A 19832-nucleotide genomic window follows, 5' to 3' on the forward strand; every position below is an offset into this window, starting at 1 on the left:
CCCAAATTTAACTTGTGCACAGCCTCTGGTATCTTGGCACAAAGCAGTCAGGCTTAACTTAGAGGCAATGTGTAAAGTATTTGCTCAATACTTCAAACAGTAAAAGACTGAAAACACCAGACAAAAATATTCGACACCAAGTTAGAAATATAGAGTTTGATTTAATAAATAAAATGAGACCAAACAACAAATATCCAATTAGGAGATCTTGAGATATATAATTTAGAACTATTTAGGTAAATATCACCTAGAAGCAAAACAGTGCTATTTGTGATATCTGGCCATGCCGAACCCGGACAAAGTCTAAAGTTTAGGCCAACCATAATGGAGCACAGTCATGTTACAGGCACCCAGTTTGACCCACTGGAAAAAAGTACCTTAATCTGAGGTTGCCGAGCATTGTGTGGATTTGGGTTGAGTGTGCTTTGTGCAGCAGAGGTTATGCGTTGACGTCAAGGATCCCGTGGACGGGGTTTTCGATGCAAAAACAGGTGTTGAGGATGGGTTGTGCAGTCAATGCATCTGCTCTGATGTGTGGGGAAACTGTGATGCAGAGTTTTGGCCTCAAGGCTGCCATCGAAGGGAATGCAAGGACCTTGTGCCGGGAAGAGCATCGCGCAATGGCAATCCAAAGGTGATGCATCAAGTCTGATCCATGCAGGAGCGGTGATGCAATGGTATCGATTCACACAGTGGTGGTGATGCGCTTATTCTGATACGTGCAGAAGCGGCAAAGCCTCAGTTCAGTATAGGATACATCAGTTCCCCTGGAGCAAAAACCTTAGGCCCACTTCCAATAGTGCAGAACCGACGTGGCAACACTTGGCAGAACAGACCCACTGATGGCAGAGTCCAGGTGTAGGCACAGGGTGGTGTCCCTGAGACTTCAGATCGAGAGGCCAGCCAGCTAGCCATTAGAGTGACTATGGGTTCAGGTGATGGAGGTCGAGTCCTTCTCACCCAGGCAGAAGGACAACAGGCCTGTAGTTCAGCACACCTAAGCAGAAGTCCAACAAAGCAGCAGTCCAGTAGAGTAGGACTCCCTTCAGCAGCACAATAGTCTTTTTCCTGTCAGAGTCTTCACAGGTCAGAAGTGTACTGAAGTGGTGGTGTCTGAGCTCTAGTACTTTTACCGAATTGTGCATTTTAAGTGGGGGAGACATCAAGGACAGGCCTTTGAAGGGCACAGAGGTCCTCCCTTCTTGTCCTGGCTCCAGACTCACTGCAGGGGGTATGCAGCCCTTTGTGTAGGGAGAAGACAGTGCCTATTCAGATGTTAGTGAATCTAGGTCCAGCTCCTCCCTCTCATCCTTCCAGGATGCCCATCAAGCCATACCTAAGTTCCCATTGTATGGGTCTGTCTACGGGGAATCTACAAAGCCCAACTGTCACTCACCCCAGATATGTGATCAGAGCAGGCAGCAGGCACCAAATGGTTAAAGTAAGAAAACGCTAACATTCTCAGAGTTTCCCTGACGCGGTATACTAGATATGGTGTAGTGTCTCTCTTCGCACTGTTTATGGTCCCAGTGTGGGTTCCTCTTTAGATTAACAATCCTTTGTGAATATATACAATAATATAAAACATTGAAAATGAAAATACATAAAAGATGATAACGTCCATCAAAGCTTTATTTTAATCTTTTCCATTACTTTGAAAAGCTGTTACATTTTTGTGGTTTTGCCCCACATAAATTTAATTATAAGTTGTACAATTCTTAATAATCCTCAATGCATTTCTGGACCCTGGTCCTTAATCAGGAGTTCTTTAGATGCTATGGAACAAAAGAAAATAATACAACAATATACTCAAGTGATCATACAATGTTGTTAATATATACTGAATTTACCTTATTTTCATCACACAAAACGAAGCGTCCATTCATGAACGGATTGACAAATACCAATGTCTGCAACCATGTGTGCAATCTAAGAAATCTTATATAAAAGACACAACTGATTTTCCGAATAAACTTCAACAGATCATGGTTACTGAACAGGAAATCATTTTACTATGTACTAACTATGTACTAACAGCAATTGGAGTGCTAGGGGAGACACTACACCATATCGTGCATAAGGTCATTTTTGAAGACACCCTGGATTAAGTGGGTGATACCCCTTCAGGACCTGAATCGTATTTATCGCTCACCTACTTGGATTGGGAGGGAGTGCACTGATAAAGTTACACTGACCAACATTATCAGTGTGGCATTTTCGGAGTTGCAACTTAAAATCGGACTTCAGCACAAGTTTCGACTTTAAATTGTTATACTATGTGAGAGATAGGCCTTGCAACAAATTTGAGGGGTTTTCACTACCAGGACATGTAAAACTTCAAAGTACATTGCCTGCCTTTTTAATGCATTGCACCCTGTCTTCTGGGTTGTGTAGTGCCTAATTTATGGGTGACTCATATGTATAAACAAGCACTTGTAACGCAATAGTTTGAGCTATTGGCATTGTAAATGTCAGTGCCTTTTATTGATGAGTTTTGAAAACCTGCAAGCGGTGCAAAAACACCTACATTGCACTTATAGTCGCTGCTTATCAGAAGCTTGCAGGAACCGCGCCTCTTTTACTGCCAGCCTTGCTTCTCGTAAGCAAGGACTAAAAGTACAACGTAGATGTTTATGCACCGTTTGCAGGTTTTCAAAACATAAGTACAGGGTATTGTCGTTTACAATGCTAATAGCTCAAACTGTAAAATATGAGACCTATTGCATTGCAAATGCTTGTTTAACTTGGAGCGAGTTGGGACCCAGAGACGTTTCACTCAGCCTAGGTGGAATGCAGGAAGACAACATCCCGCCAGAATAGCATACCTTACCAAACCATAGGATCAACCGGAAAGTATAGAATAAGCTAAAACATAGGTGAAATACCTTGAGTCATTCTGAGATTATATCATCTTTTGGCAACAGCACAAGAGAAGTGTCTGACTGGTTCCTCATCAAAGGATATCTTGATTCTAAAGTGGGTGGTCCAGACAGAGCACCGGAGCACCGGAGTCCAAGTGGACACCGACCTGGATCTCAACGCTAGTCAGACCCACAGACCAATGGCACAAGTGTTGATGCTAAGAGACAGGACCGGTCACCAGGAACTGGTCCACGGGTCCAGACAGAGCTGGATCTGATCCTCTGGACTCCAGAGTCCAAGTGGACACTGAGGCTGGACCTCAACAGTAGGAAGAACCTGAAGTCGAATGTCCCAAGTGTTGATGGTAAGCGACAGGGTCGGTCATCAGGAACTGGTCCAGTGCGCCTGACAGAGCATGATCTGATACTCTGGACTACAGAGTCCATGCACACACCAAAAAGAGACTTCAAAGCTAGCCAGTCCCACAGACCAATGTCGCAAGTGTTGATGCAAAGAGACAGGCCCAGTCACTGGGAACTGGTCTAGTGCTCCAGACAGAGCCGGATCTGAGCCTCTAGACTCCAGGGTCCAAGTGGACACCAATGCTGGATCTCAACGTTAGCCAGAACCTGAAGCCCTCTCCGTGAAGATGGTGATACTAAGAGACAGGACCAGTCAACAGGAACAGGTCCAAGTGTAATTCAGCGACCTCCATGCTTTGTTTAGAATGAAATAAGATACCTGTACATTATTCCAGCCACAGGCTAAGGTCCCCGATTGAGATAACATTATCCACTGGTTTACGTAGTTTGCTCACTTTGTGTGCGCACACACATTAGTAAGTATAAAAACACTGGGGTAGTATTTAGAGCCCTCACTTTTGCAGTGCCATGCGCCCATGTACATGAAGTCTGTGGAGCACATGTCTGTCACACTCCCAGGGCACTTGGATAATATGACCAACGAGTTCCCAGGATCACACTGTGTGCGCGCAGAGTAACCAGAAACCATCTCGAATAACAAGAAGCAACAAAGCCCTGACTGTTCCTAAAGCACTATGGCTCTCTCGCAGGATACAAGATGTCCTGGTGTGTACAAAACCATGATCCTTCCTCTCACACTTCACGCAGAACTGGTGGTACAAGCAAATAAGACATGAGACACCTCCTAACCTCACACACAACACCAAACTCACTCCTCTTAGGCCACGCCTCCCACCAGCACTGTCCCCACCATACACCACAAACTGAGTAGCTGCTTCCACGAGCACTTGTGGGTGAGGAAAGCACTATACATCTCCTACAAGGCACTACAAGGTAGGATCCGTCCTCGCATATCCAAACGTAGCCCTTCTTGTTCACCTGTAGGGAGGGTCAGATTGGGACCAAAAATAGTCCCGGGAAGCCCCATAAAAGTGGCCCACATTTGAGGAGCACAACCTTTTGCAAAACGTTGCTCGGTTAGGCTGTAGATCAGTGATACTCAAAGTACGGCCCAGGGGCCGCGTGCGGCCCTCCTGGTCGTTACAGGCGGCCCCCTGGGCAACAGCAGCACTGGGCTACTGTTTACTTGACTCAGCACTAACATAGATTTTTTTTAATATACAGCAAACACTTACTTAAAGGTTAATTGCCGTTGGGGAAAGGAAGTAACTTGACAGTGACTTTAAAAATAAAGGTTTTCCTAAACTTAGTCACTAAATATACATGCTTTACTTCCCCTACACCCACTTTACACCCCCCGCTGGCATCAGTGTGGCCCTCGGTCACATCGTAGACCAAACTTTGTGGCCTCCGGCAAAATGTTTGTGAGTACCCATGCTTTAGATCATCGAAGCGTCCAGCGTCTGGCATACACGCTACAAAACAATTAACCAAAAACTGGCACAGACTCTGAAAAACACAGCTCTGTCAGAGTGATTGAAACTCCCTAGTGGTCGGCCAGAAGAAGTGAGAAACCCCAGAGGACTTTCAGAGAGTTGGGCCCACCCCAGAGGTCTGTCAGAAGGATTGAGACAACACAGTCAGAGGGATTGAGACACCCCAGAAGTCTTTCAGAAGGAGAGAGACACCCCCAGAGATCTGTCACAAGAAGTGAGACACCCCAGAGGGCTGTCAGAGATTGAGCCAACACAGTGCTCTGTCAGAATGATTGAGACACCCCAAATGTCAGTCAGAAAGAGTGAGACACCCCAGAGATCTGTCAGAAGGACTGGGACATCCAGAGGACGGTCAGAGAGATCGAGGCACCCCAGAGGACTGTCAAAGGGAATCAAGACACCCCAAGGATCTGATAGAAGGAGTGAGGCACACCAGAGGTTCGTTAAAGAGATTGAGATATCACTGAGGTCTGTCAAAGGGATCAACACACCCCAGGGGTCTGTCAGAAGGGGTGAGACACCCAGAGGTTTGTTAGAAGGAATGAGACACCACCAGAGGTCTGTCAAAAGGAGTGAGACACCCGGGAGTTTGTTAGAAGGAGTGAGACACCCCAGAGGTGTGTCAAACAGATTGAGACGACACCTCAGTCCCCCTCTATCAGGGGGACTGGGACACCCCCTGAGCTCTGTCAGAGGGATTGAGACACCCAGATATCCACACATCCTCCTCTGACAGAGAGAAGAGGACACCCACAGAGCTCTGTCAGAGGCAGTGAAATACCCCAGAGCGAGTTCTGTCAAAAAGACCCCCGACTCCCCCTGCCCCAGCACGGGAGCTCAATCCGAGGGAAACATACATTCCGAGAAGGTTCACAAAAGGTGAGGTCTATTAGAAAGAGACATGGAGAGCCGATAGAGACACAGAGAGGGTCTGCAGGAGTAATAGAGACACACAACTCTTCTTGGGTAAAAGTGGCACGCGGGGCTATCAGATAGAGACACCTGGTGCTCATTTAGAAGACACAATGACATCTAGGACTCTTCTAGAAAGAGACACCCTGTGCTGTGTTAGAGGACAGATGTATGGTGAAAGAGAAGCAGTCAGCGCTCTGTGAGAGAGATAGGCACACACAGGGGACTGTGTGAATGAGAGGATCGCAGAGACAGACGTGAGTACCCCGTCTTCACTCACTATGCTGCTGCTCTTTCGACGTACTGAGCACTTGTGAAACTAGTCCCGCCCCCAGTGGTAACATCAGTAGTCCCAGTACTTCCCCCAGAGACCTCCCTCACCTGTATTCACTCTGAGCCTCCTGAGTGCCATGACACTAGGCCTGCCCCCAGTGCCCGGTGGTAATATCAGACCCCAACCCCCACCCCGAGGTAGATACTCACGGTGCTGCTGTTGCACCGACTTATTGAGCGCATGTCCCTGCTGCTCACGGGCCTCTTGTGGAACAGGTCTGCTACATACACACAGGAAGGTTGCCAAACCAAGGTCGGTTTCCCTGAAGCGGGAACTGTGTTTGGTATTACATTTTTAAAAAAAAACAAGAGTGGTGTCCCTGAATCGGTTGCCGCGCTCCAAATTAAAGTCATAAATTTAGAAAAACAGAAAAAGAAATGCAAATCAGGTTAGGAAGCGCTCGCTATTGCCGAAACTGGCACCCCATGCATGCTGTGTAACGTAATGAAGTAAATAGTGCTCGGAATTGGTAATGAAAGCACCTGAGTTAGGACACAGTAAAAGATCGAGTCCTCATGGGCAGTAACAAATGGAGACAGGGAGGTAACAAGAGGGACTAACAAGCCTCATAATGAATCAGAAGCCAGCATATACCAAGGACAAGGACATCAGCCAATGAAAAGTATGGGCGGAGATAGGGCGAGGCTTACACAGCATACTCAACTACTGCATGCCACGCAAAGCGAGTCGCGCATGCTCTCTGCCGCTAGGCTCAACCTAAAAAGGAAATGTTAACCTTACTCAAAAAATAAACCAAATGTTAGCGTAGATCACACCCAAAACACCATTTACAGTAGGTTACATATCCCAGCTACATCAGGATTATCTTCACACACCTTTTTTTGGTTGAGAATGCCAGACAGCGCAGCGGTCTGGTTGAAAAGGCCTTCTGTACAGCGGACTTAAAGCCCACCCAGTGCTTTTCATTGGCGTTGTCACTCAGTTGCTTGCTTCTTATTCAGTGGCTTGCCTTGTCCATCTGGTGATTGTGCCTCACCCGGAGCATAGAGTCATTTCCACTTCTAAATTTTAGGAAATTATTGTTCTCTTTTTGCCTAAGCACTCCATGAGACTGCATGTTTTCCAGCTCTCACTCTTCTGTTTGTCTTCCGCTGCACTCTGTATTGTTCTATCTCATCCATGTGCTTCCCAGCTGCAATGCAAATAGCCTTGAATGTTTATTTTTCATCACGCACAAAACCTTCCTGAAAAAGTTTCCTACACATACATGGAAACTCTATCTCATGTTAAAGGCTGACATCCCATGCAGTGGTGCCCTCACTACCATAAACGCAATGCAACAAGGTGTAAAAGATGTATGTGAATTAAACTCATATGCCCATATGAAGGCCAACCTACAGAATCCCCAACAAGCATTTGAAATGCAATAGGTCTCACAGTTACGCAAGTTTAAGCTATTGGTATTGTAAATGACAATGCCTTTTATTTATGTTTTAAAACCAAAACCAAAAATAAAAGGCATTGTTATTTGCAATGTCAATAGCTCAAACTCCCGTAAATGCGATACCTATTGGATACCTATTGCAAATGCTTGTTTCTCTGAGTAATTGACTCTTGCACCAGAGACAAACGTCACTTACTTTGGGTTTTTCAGACCAAGAAGTACTTTTCAATATACATTTTAAAAGTCATAAAAAATTTTGGTTCATCATGCCTGAAAATGAAAGTAAATTGCAACCAAAATAGGAAAAGACACACCTACTCACAAACACAACTTTGTAAACTGGGACCTGAAAGAGCAATGAGACACTAGCACTCACTGGATAGCCTCACTGAAAGAAGACTGAGATGGGACAGTGACCAAAGCTCACTGGATATCCTCACTGAAAGAAGACAGAGATGGGAGAGTGGCCAGAGCTCACAGGATAGCCTCACTGAAAGAAGACAGAGATGGGAGAGTGGACAGAGCTCACAGGATAGCCTCACTGAAAGAAGACAGAGATGGGAGAGTGGCCAGAGCTCACAGGATAGCCTCACTGAAAGAAGACAGAGATGGGAGAGTGGCCAGAGCTCACAGGATAGCCTCACTGAAAGACGAGTGAGATGGCACTGCGAACAGAGCTCACTGGATAGCCTTGCTGAGAGCACTGTGACATGAAATGGCAAATTGACCAGAGCTCACTGGATACCCTCACTGAGAGCACTGTGAGATGAAATGGCAAATTGACCAGAGCTCACTGGATACCCTCACTGAAAGAAGACAGAGATGGGACAGTGGCCATATCTCACTGGATAGCCCCACTGAAAGAAGACGGAGATGGGACAGTGACCAGAGCTCACTGGATAACTTCACTGAAAGAAGATTGAGATGGGACAGTGACCAGAACTCACTGGATAGGCTTACTGAAAGAAGACTGAGATGGGACAGTGACCAGAGCGCACTTGATAGCCTAGCTAAGATCAATGTGACATGAAATGGCAAAGTGGCCATAACTCACTGAATACCCTCACTGAGAGCACTGTGAGTTGAAATGGCACAGTGGTCAGAGCTCACTGGATACCCTCACTGAGAGCACTGTGACACCAAATGGTACATTGACCGGAGCTCACTGGATACCCGCACTGAAACTGTCGCCTGAAATCACAAGTCACAAGAAACCCTTACTAAGTGAGCCCTGTGACTTCAACATCAGAGCACACTGTAAGTGTCATTAAACACTATCCTGTGGCATCTCTGCTAAAACTGCAATGAAACTTCCCCAAGATGCAATTGTTGTCTTAGTATCCTCGCGTAAACTACCCGGTGACGTCAGAGACAGTGTTAATTGAGTATTCTGGTGTAAACTGCCTTGTAAAGTCAGAGCTCAAGTGACAACTTCACTGAAACTGTCATGGGGTAACATAATTTAGTCGAAAAACGCTCACTGCCCCATAGTTCTGCAAATCTTTACAACACCTACACTAACTAACATCACAGCATTAAATATGGACAAAAATTGTCTTCACTCCATCTGACCATGACATCAGATCACGAGGTCAGATCACTTACGCGCTTTACAATATCAAGCCAACTATTATTAAATTCTAATGATTCTCACCAGTGCTTAAAGGAGGACGGAAAAGAGAGCACAGTAACACTTGATTAAAGGTGGGGTGAGGGGAGCTTAATAACTGCCTGATTGCCCTTGCACTGTGGTGGTTGCTTTGAGCCTCTGGCACACCTTAACACGAGAGCCCGCTCAGCACACGTGCCATTCCAATGGAAGCAGCTTTGGACCACCACAAGTGAATCTCAGTGCATTGAACCATGATGTTAGGCCATTAGTTAACGGTGCAAGATCACATGCCCCTAAGCGAGCATCTGGAAGACAGCGAGTGACATCACCGGAACTGCACCTCCATCACACCACTGATGTTAAAGCAATTCAAAGCAAATCGCTCTTCCCTTTCATCTGCGCTCTGTCTTTCTAATACAGAAAAGTGCACGTGCCACGCACACTCCCCTGCCTGGGTGTTGCTAATAGAAAATGAAGTGTCGTCTGTCTCCGTATTGCGAGGGAGTGCACCGGTAGGGCTATTTTTACCCCAAACCATCGCATAGATCCAGAACTTAGTTTCAACGGAGAACAAGCTGTTGCCATTATGCAAAGGTAATCGCTTGTTTATATTTGCATTGCCCTTTCACTTTAACAATAGCTGTCCCACCACACAGCTCTCGCAGGGTGGGCCGGCAGCTATTGTTAAAGTGAAAGGGTGATGCAAAAATAAACATGTGGCCGCCATTGCCAAGGTCGACTGAAAGAAAATAGTGTTTTCTGACTAAATGAAGGAGACCATGTAACGCCTCAAGTAAAAGATCCAGTCCTCATTGGTAGTCATAAAAGGAGACAGGCGGTAACAAGGAGGGATAAGAAGCCTCATTATCAATCACAGACCAACATTTACCATGGAGAATGACACCAGCCAAAGAAAAATATGGGCGGAGCTTCCACTACACTTCCACATCTGTCCCTACTACAAAATGCCTCGTAGGGCGAGCAGCTCAGGAGCTGCAACGCTAGGCTCGACCTAAAAAGGAAGGTTTGGGCAGAACAAAAAGTTTATTTTCCAGGTCGAAATGGCAGTTTAAACAGTATGCACAGGCTCGGCAATAGCAGGCCTGAGATATGGTTAGAGGGATATTTAAGTGGGTAGCAGAACAAGTGCTGCAGACCCACTAGTAACATTTAAATTACAGGCTCTGGGCACATGTAGTTCACTTATAAGCAAATGTAATATGCCAATTGGGGATGTGTGAATATTGTCATGCTGTGGGAGAGAGTACATGCACATTGGCACTGGGCATCAGAGGTAAAGTGCTCAGAATCCTAAAGGCCAGCAAAAACAATGTCAGCAAAAGTGGAGAAGGGAGTCAAAAAGATGGGAGGAAGAACATACTAAGGCTGTCAGGACTAACACAGCTGAAACCCTTTTGCAGGGCAAGGCTGCAGACTACAGCAGAGGAGGTTCTGTCAAAGTGAGATAGCCATTGCATGAAGTCCAACTGAAGCCGTGTTTTTAGAAGACGAAGCCCAGAGGGGATGAAGGTCAAATTTCGCTGTCAGAGAAGGCAGCTGATTGTCCAGAAATGTTTTGCATCTACACCCATTGAAAATGTCATTGTTCAGACTTTTATGTATTTTTAGTGCTCCGAATCCTCCAATAAGCCCAAGGTTTCAGGCCGTATCAGAGCACATTGCCCCAAAGTCAGATAGGCTTTCCACAAGGGTCCGCTGAACAGGTTTCTTGAGGGACTAAAAGCTCAAAGCATGACCTACTTGATTGTTTTGCCCGGTGAGGTTGTGCTTTGGGATTTAGAATTCTGGACTGCCATGGAAGTCATGAAGAGGGCTTCTTTGAAATTGTCTTGCAGCTAATGCAAACTGAAGATGGATGCCTCTACTCATAAGCTCCCCAATATTACCTTGGGTGGAAGAATGCAAGAGAAGTCGTGTCACCTTCCCCCCAGATATATATTGCTGAGGTAGAGAGCGTCTGCTGTAGCAACATCTTTCTGCCAGGCAAGATAGTGTGACAATATTGACTTTAGGGTCCACTTGTGGTGTAGCTACCAAGTGTGTGGTTGGTACAGTGGCACCTGGACCAACAGACACCATGGATCCACTGAAATAGCTGCTTCTTTCCTGTTGTGCTGACTATATGTTCAATATTTCAACAGGTAGATAAAACAGAGTAACATGTTTCTGATTGGAAGGGAGTGTCTGGAGGTGGAGTAGGTGTAGTAATGACAGCACAACTTGAGCCTGCCCCCATTATAAGCTTCAATTTCCTAAACCTGCCACAGGCTTCCTATTGGAAAAAATATTTTGAGGCCAAGCTCAGTTGGCAGAAGCTGATCATCAACTGGGAGGGATTGGTGAAGGCCCTCCTACATCTGCCAGCAAGTTCCTCCACTTTAAATGTATGATGCCTACTCTACACAAACCAGCCACTGTGCCAATTGCACACATTCTGGTTTGTCCTTTAGTGGGCACGAAGACTGCAACTGTAAATAGGAGGAAATTGAGACATCAGTTGTACTCCTACTATGCAAGCCCTACTCTGCGTGTTCCGAGAGTGTGTAGCCAATAATCCCCCCAAGGGACGATCCAAACCCACAACCTGGCGGGAGAGAATGTATGAGCTTTCTTGGTCATGAACTGGACACCCCATCACGGAGGTGCCAGACCGCTGCGTGGTGAAATCTCAGCATGTAGGGACCCTCGGTGTCAGCTGAAGTGCCTCCTCTGCCTCTGCTAATCTTTTGGGATGCTCATTATTTATAAAGAAAGCATCCTTGCGATGTACATATATATTAGCAATGTCATGGATATGATGTAGATAGCCCTGTCACCCCATGGATGACGATAAAACGATATTTGTAGATTCTGCGTTAAAAGGCCTAGTACATGGTGTTCAAAGCATGGTGATAATGTTATGCGAAGCTAGACTTGTAAACAGAAGTAGTTTCAGAGAAACTAATCCAACATTGTCACACACGCAAATATATGCAAAAGGTCACAGCAGAAATGCTATTGTGCAAAATTAGGACAATGTAAGCAACTGTTCAGCTTTGTTACTTGGGCCTAGCCCGGGTACATAATAAGGAATCAAACAAAGGAAGGCCAACATGAGTTATACAAGTCAGTCATAAACCCTGTACAGAATATCATGCGTAAACAACAGAGACAGTGGTTAATGATTGGAGCCAGATGTTCCCTCTATTTGTCTACATTTTATCATCATTGAGACTTGTTCTGTTGAGGCACACCACTGTAGCACTGCTGCAATTGCCTATACAAGTCCAAAAATCTACATTTCACAGAAGGGAAAAGATTGATTTTAAACAGTGTTATCTTTCATTTTGATGTTTTTATCTAAACCATTGATAAATTCCTTGAATATTTTGGAATCTTATAGTTTATATATTAGGTCTTAAGCTTCCCATTTCTTCTAAAAAAATGATTACTTGGCATTCCAAATGGAAATTTTGTTGGATAGCTTTCAAACTCTGTTATGTTGAACATACTGTAAAGATCAAGCCTGGATCTCAGCGGGAAGCCCCTTTTTATTGTAAACAGTGCACTTTCAAGACAAGTGTGGGGCTTTACTACAGTGCCTCCCCCCACACCTCAGAGTTTAAATTCCTTACTATAAACTGCCACTTGATGGCAAGCACTATGCAGAAGTGTTTGACCTGACACAAGATGAGGCCACCAATGTTCTTTTCTAACGGAGACCTGGCTCACCCCAGACTCTCTAGTGGAGCCGGGATAGGCTCGTCCTCAAGGCTACACCATGAAGAAGTACAATAGAGTAGGCAGTAGGGTGGGCATCGCAGTCATTTTGAAAGAAAGCTACTGATGTAGTCTCACAATGGAGACTATTCCTGATTGTGAAAATGCTCTTTATAAAATCACACTCAACTGCAATTTTACCCTTTTAGGGCTACTAATCCACCGGCCTCCTGGTCCCTCTAAAACATTTAGGAAAGCTTTGCTGAACCTAGCCGCCATACTGCCTACTTAGACTGCCAATTTTAATATTGTGGGTGACCTCAATCTTCACCTGGATGCTTGTCAAGATAGTGAGATTCTAATTTCTTAGATGATCTTGCAGCTTGCCACTTGGTGCAATACGTCCCAAGTGCTATGCACTTAGCAGGGCACCTTTAAGGCCCTGTGTTCTCGACTATAACCTTGATGACTGTTCACTCCCCTCTCCCTATGGCTTGGTCGGACCATTCTTTTATCTCTAAGATGCTACATTGTAAAGGCCCCAAATCAAGTGGCCGCTATAATATGATTTTGAAACGCCCCTGGCATAAACTGGATGCAGATTATTTCTGAGACCTCCTTCTAACTCAGATGCCCTAAGAGCCTCTCAATAAAGAGGTAGCAAACAGTCTTTCCATGAATGACTTTGATAGGTGCATCCCTGCCAAACTTACCTATAGCAAAATACCACAGACCAGTCCATGGTTTAATGAGACGCTGATGCTTATGAAAAAAACTGCTAAATCTTGGAGTTTGCCTGAAGGCGCTCCTATGACCCGGTACCAAAAATTAAATATCGATCAGCCATTAAGGTTTGCCAAACACTAATTCGGAAGTCCAGGGCAAATAATTTTGCATATAAAATTAAAAATAGTAGCAACCCTGTCAAAAGTATTTTATCTTTTCTAAATGACCTGAGGAAACCCACTTCGGTGGTAGAACCTACCATCACCTTGAATACTGGCAAATTATTTCATTTTAAGGTACAGAATATCTATAAAAATATTTCCGCCACTACTGGCTATATAAGTCCAGAGGGGCAGATCAGTTCTTCTGGCCCAACTCTACACTTTTTCCCCCTGTTATCTTATGCCGAACTATGCACTTTCAGCAGTATAATTAAAGCAGGCTCACCAGCCCAACCACTCAAACTTGACCAGTTCCAGAAATTCCAAGAACATTTACCTGTTTGTTGTCGGCTGATAAACCTTTCGCTGTTGATGGTGTCATTGCCCACCTCATGAAAACATGCTAAAGTAATACCTCTGCTGAAAGAACTGCTCTGGAGGTATATAAACCAGAACATTTTTGGCCAATCTCCCTTCATTCTTTCCTGGCTAAAACTGTTGAATCACACATCATTTCTATTTTAGTCAAATTTGTGGCATCCAATGAAATTCTGGATTCTTCTCAGAATGGTTTTAGACCACCCCACAGCACCGAACCCGCCCTGCTGGTGGTTAATGAACATTTGTGGGGCTCCCTAGACGAAGGCAACTCCTCTGCTCTGATCCTACTCGATCTAAGTGCTGCGTAACACATATGTAAATCAACAAAATAGAGGATTTAGATTATAACAGTTATATTTAAATGTTTTGGGTTAAATTTGGTTTACATGCTCTGTCCCCTTGGTTCGAGGAGGAGCTTTCATGAATTATCTGTGCACAGGTGATAAATAAGAGAGTAGCCAGACAATGTAAATACCACCTGTCCACCCATCTGAACCCTACCACTAATCACACCAAGTATGATAAGCAAGTAAAACTGTTGCTTATATACATTCATCCCATTCATCCTTCTTCCATTCATCTTTCTCTATTCTATGTAGTCATCTACTAATTTGTCCATGTCTTCACCTTTCAATACATTCGTTGAGCATCCTTTCACCCTTACATATATTCACACATCCTTTTATGCAATGACCCATCAATATCTCCATGTATTCATCTTTTCACACATCTATCCTTGACTAGTCCTTTCTGATATATTGGGCTATGAAAGGATTCTGACTTTACCTGCCATTAGGTAAGAGCCTGCAGAATATGTTGGTTGTGAAAGGAGTCCTTTGAAGGGGCACATATGTGCGTCTCTCTTCCTGATCTCTTTGAGGAAAGGTCAGAATAGCTGAGCACAGCCAAAGGTTTGGTGTTGCAGAGACAGCGAACTGCCAAGAGGAGGGGGAATGTCATTTGTAGTTCGATCTAAAGGAGGGATTACTGGACAGTTCTGGGTGCCTCGAGTGAGGCGAATAAGCAACAACTGTGAGGAGGGGTAGATCTTAGCAGCATGATGAAATATTGCACAGTTTAAATAGGAATACAGATACCATGTTGTTATGTCATCTATAACTCCCAGTGAGGTACTATACCTTTTCCAGCTCTAGGAGTTCTCCTTATAGCTACAGTCCCTCATAAGGCCTATGGGCATAGTCATTGATTGACTGGCTAATGCATAGATCAGTTCAGCAGATTTGTGCTGTTATAAGTTAACAGGGGTAAAGTCTACAGTTTTAACAGAAGATTTACCTCTGTGCTTTCACTCTGTCTTTTCATGGCTATGCCCCATTTTACTAACTTGGTAAAGATATGGCTACTGTGGCATTGGTGTTTGCATGATTTGGGCCTACTCCTGCAGCAGTAACTTGATGATTTGCATCTAGGCAGGCATCATTTTTGGCACATGGACAGTTGGGCAATTATTAACGGGGCAGGCATCAATCACAGGCACTATTCTTTAGCAGGTATAGCCATCCAGATTGGACACGGATAGGTTTTTGTCTCAAGCATTGCAGCCCCTGTGCCAGATTTCCAGAAGGTGTTCGTCTTCAGAAATTGGGCCTCCCAGGATGAATCATGGCTTACACATCAGTGACTGCAATGGCTCCACATGTGTGGCAGTCCCACTGTAAAGGACTGGTGTCTCAGTTTTGTAGCGCATGACATGGATGCCGAACGATACAGTGTTGCTCTTTAGTGAATATCTTGGAACAGTTCATTACAGGCCCCACCCAGGAAAACCAGGAGAGCCCTAACTGCAAGGCTCGACCCTGGCTTCACTCCCACTGACAGTCGGGTTCTTTTGATGTTTCTCACTCTGGAAAAATTATGTCCTGCTTTCTCCTGGACAGTCTCTTCTCCTGCTGGGCCAGGAACTCTCCTTTCCTCTCTGAGTAGGCAGGCTGTTTTCTAGGGACTCTGCAGACCATCAGCTCCTCCAGCAGAAAGTGCAGACTTCAGGTGATGCCCCTTCAACTTAGCGAAACTGGGTGTCATGCAGACACCAGCCCAGGTCACACAACAGCTTTTCGAGTGTCCTGTAGAGCACTGCCTTCCTTGGTCATGAGGATCTTGAGATTTGAACAAAGAGAGGTGGTTTGTGCCTCTATGATAAGTTTCAAAGTAGGTACTACCCAGTGAGAGCGTTACATGGTAAAAGCTAAACATGGGTGACGTATATCAGGTAGATTGCATTGTTAAACTGGGATCCCAGAGCACCGCTGCTGGCTTTGGTGAAAAAACCCAGAACTTGATTGTAGCGACTGACTACAGTGAGCGGGATGACAGTGTCTGAAGGTTTGAGAAGGAATTTACCCCCAACTCTATTCCATGCTACAAAAGGCATGACTTAGCAGATTGTACTATTCTTCAACTGAACCTGGAGCCATTCACCAGTGATGTCAGGAAAACAGAAGAGAAGGGGGAGGAACCAGGTTTTGAAGGTGGTGTAGGTAGGCGCTGCTCTTGCAGCTAATTGCTTTATCAGAATCCATCTAGCTGGCACTCTGTCAGTAGGGAATCAGAGGTTTTGGGGCTTCTCTGATCCTCTTTGAATTCCACTCTATATAAAGGAGAGAAAAAAATGGCAGATTAAAGAAATTCAGGCTACATGCCAGATATGACCTCTACCTCAATTGTTCTTCCAGAACACACAAACATTCCCTGAGCGTAGGCTAAGGGGGAAGGATCTGGGAATGTTAATTAACCCCCACATTATGGTCAACTCATGAATAATGTCTTCCTTACAAGGAAAGAAATGGGACTGACTATAACTGAATGTCATTAGAATTGGAAGGAATCTTCCAAGTAAATCAAAAAGAGACACACAGGCATAAAAGACACAGAACAAAAGAAACCAAGATAGATATTTTATTCATTGACTTTGTTTGAAATAGTGTAGGAAATAAGTGTGAATAAACAGACATTTTGTTTGCCCCAGTCTATTGATTAATCATTTCACAGACAAGGGATGTGGATCCATTGTCTAAGGTTTCAGAACTTATTTGGGTGGTTCTCTTTCAAATGTCATTTTCTGTCTCACACATAGCCTTTGTGCAAGGTGATATCTCCCACAGCAGGTAAAAGTGGTACTGGCTTCAATCATTGTGGAGGAGTGTGGCTCAATGGTTAGACCCTGATGCAGAGTTCTGGCCAGGGACCAGGGTTCGATTCCCGCCTCGACGGGTCTTGGGCTCAATTTCCTCAGACCTGTTAATTCTCGCCTCGGTGCCTATTCTAATCATGGGCCCCACGCTGCAACTCTGGGCAATAGCTTGCTTAACCTCCACACCGGCCCCAACAGCGCTTAGGATGCCTGGCTTCACCCTGGGGGTGCCCAGGAGTGGACACTTCACAGGGAAAGCCAGGAGGGGTTCCACAGCGGTATGAGTATCAGCGCCAGGAAGCCGAATAGGCGACACCGCAAGGTGACCATCTGGTGACAGTGCGCTCTGTAAGTACCATGACGTTTACATTTACATTTACAATCATGACTATCCAAAACAAGGGCACAATGAAGTGTGAGATCTCTGTACTTGTCTGTCATCAGTCTCCTGAAAGCAGCCACTAGGCACAGATAAAAGGGCAGTCCATGCCTATATTTCATTTCATAAGCATTATTTTGATAAAAGAAATATCTTGAAAGCTATGCAATCCAGAATAAAAAGTATTCAAATAGACCATGATACACACATTTTAAAAAATTTACAATATACAAAGAAATCGTTCAAGTTGAATAATTCCATAAAAATGGTCAACATTAAATAATTAAAAAAGAATTGTGACGGCAATTATATAAAAGTGGAGGAGAAAAGTGGAAATTACACGGGACAAGGGTCACTTGTGGGATTTCAGCTTCGAGAAATAGCCTTCAGGTTTCTCGTTCTGATGCTCCATGCCCATTTGAGATACTTTGCTAGTCCGCAAGTAAAGAGATCCCGAGTCTCGGATCTTAAAATGCGCAATGCGGCTTGGTGGCTACCAGTGCCCAGCTCTTTGCATATTGGTTTCAACCAGCACCCACTTGGCACTTTGTTTGCTGGGCAGGCGAACATAAAGTGTGCAATCTACTCAGTGGCGGCCTCACAGCATGGGCAAAGAGCTGTAGTTTGGTGAGAGGGCTTCCACTGAGCAGTTAGCTCTCTAACGAGAAGTGTGCCTGTCCTAAACTCAAAGTAAAGCACTCTGTCATGTGTTTTTTGTATAATATCTAGGTAGGACTCAAGATGAATAGAATGCTTATGCTGCATAAACTCTTCTGTGAGCCTGCCTAATTTGGGATCATTTTTAGTAATCCACTGCCAATACAGCCTCTTAACTTCTGCCTTAGGTGGAGAGGTTATGTTTATCCATGCTTCTTTGAGATCAAGATCGTACAGAAGCTTTTTTATACTTTTGAGCCAATGGACCTTATGCCACCCATCCATGTCCATTACCTCCGTAAGCCCTGCAGCATATTTTGATAGCTCTGGTGTCCGCCACAGGCGTGCCCACAGCAAAAGTGGACGAAGTCTTGCTGCGTCCCTGAGCGTGTGGCAGCCTAGATCGCATAAAAGGGGCTTGGTAGGTATCCTCTGAGGGAGCATCATTAAATCTTTTAGGAATTTGTTTTCCGATTTAGAAATTTGATCAGTGTTAGAAAATCCTCACAGTTCAGCACCGTAAAGGGCCTAACTTACTGCTTTGACCTTATAGATTGTAAGGGCGGGGGCAATTGGTTTGCTCGATAAAGAGCGATGTTCTGTTAGTATCGACCCCACCACCCTTTTGTGGGACAAAAGCATTTTCTGCCTGTGTGGTGTCCAGTTCATCGAATCGGAAATGTGGATGCCTAAATAGTCGAAGGTAGTAACCCTCTCTAATGGGACAGAGTTTAGCGATGGAGGGTTCCTGAAGGTTCTTGATGGATTTAGTGTCAGAAACTTTGTTTTCAGTGTGTTAATAGTCAGCCCTCTGGTAGTGCAAAACTGTTGAAAACTGTCCAAGAGGATCTGCAGGCCTTTCGGGGTTTTTGAAATGAGAAGGGTGTCATTGGCGAACAGGAGAGTAGGGATTTTTTCATCTGCCAGGGCTGGGGGGGTCAGATGGTGTTCACTGTAAATATTCACCACCCCATTCACATACACAGAGAATAGGGTAGGAGCTAACACACAGCCCTTGCGGACTCCCCTGTTCACCGGTATTCGAGCTGTTTTTCCCCTTGTGTCCCCCATCTCACTTGGGCATAGTTGTGCCTAGGAACCCCCTGCTCTGCCAAAACCTGCCACAGGTGCTCACGGGGGACCAGGTCAAAGGCAGTCTTTAGGTCGATAAATGCGAGATGAAGACTGCCTTTGCCTATTCGGACCACCTTTCAATATAGGAGAAGCAACCTGAACGCCTGCTCAATTGTCCCTGTGCCTGCCCTGAAACCAGCCTGATAATCCGAGAGGATCTTATTTTCGTCCGCCCATGCCAGGATTCTCTCCAACAAAACCCGACCTACCACCTTTTGGATCAAATCAATCAAGCTTATTGGGCTGTAATTTGCAGGATTATCCCTGGCCCCCTTCTTGAAGATGGGTACAACCTCGGCTCCCTACCAGGAGTCCGGGATTAGGCAGCCGTTGTCAATGGCATTAATTAGAAGTGATATAAATGTTGCCCAATTAGCAGGATCTGCTTGAAGGAGGTCCCCTGGCAATCCATCCGGCCCTGCTGCCTTTGCTGGGACTATTCCCGGAATGGCGTTTTGCACCTCCAATTCAGTGAAAGGATTTCTAATAGATTCCTCAGAAGCTGCCCAAGGGTCAATT

The sequence above is a fragment of the Lissotriton helveticus genome, chromosome 10 (genome assembly GCF_964261635.1).
Source record: "Lissotriton helveticus chromosome 10, aLisHel1.1, whole genome shotgun sequence".
NCBI classification, from domain to species: domain Eukaryota; kingdom Metazoa; phylum Chordata; class Amphibia; order Caudata; family Salamandridae; genus Lissotriton; species Lissotriton helveticus.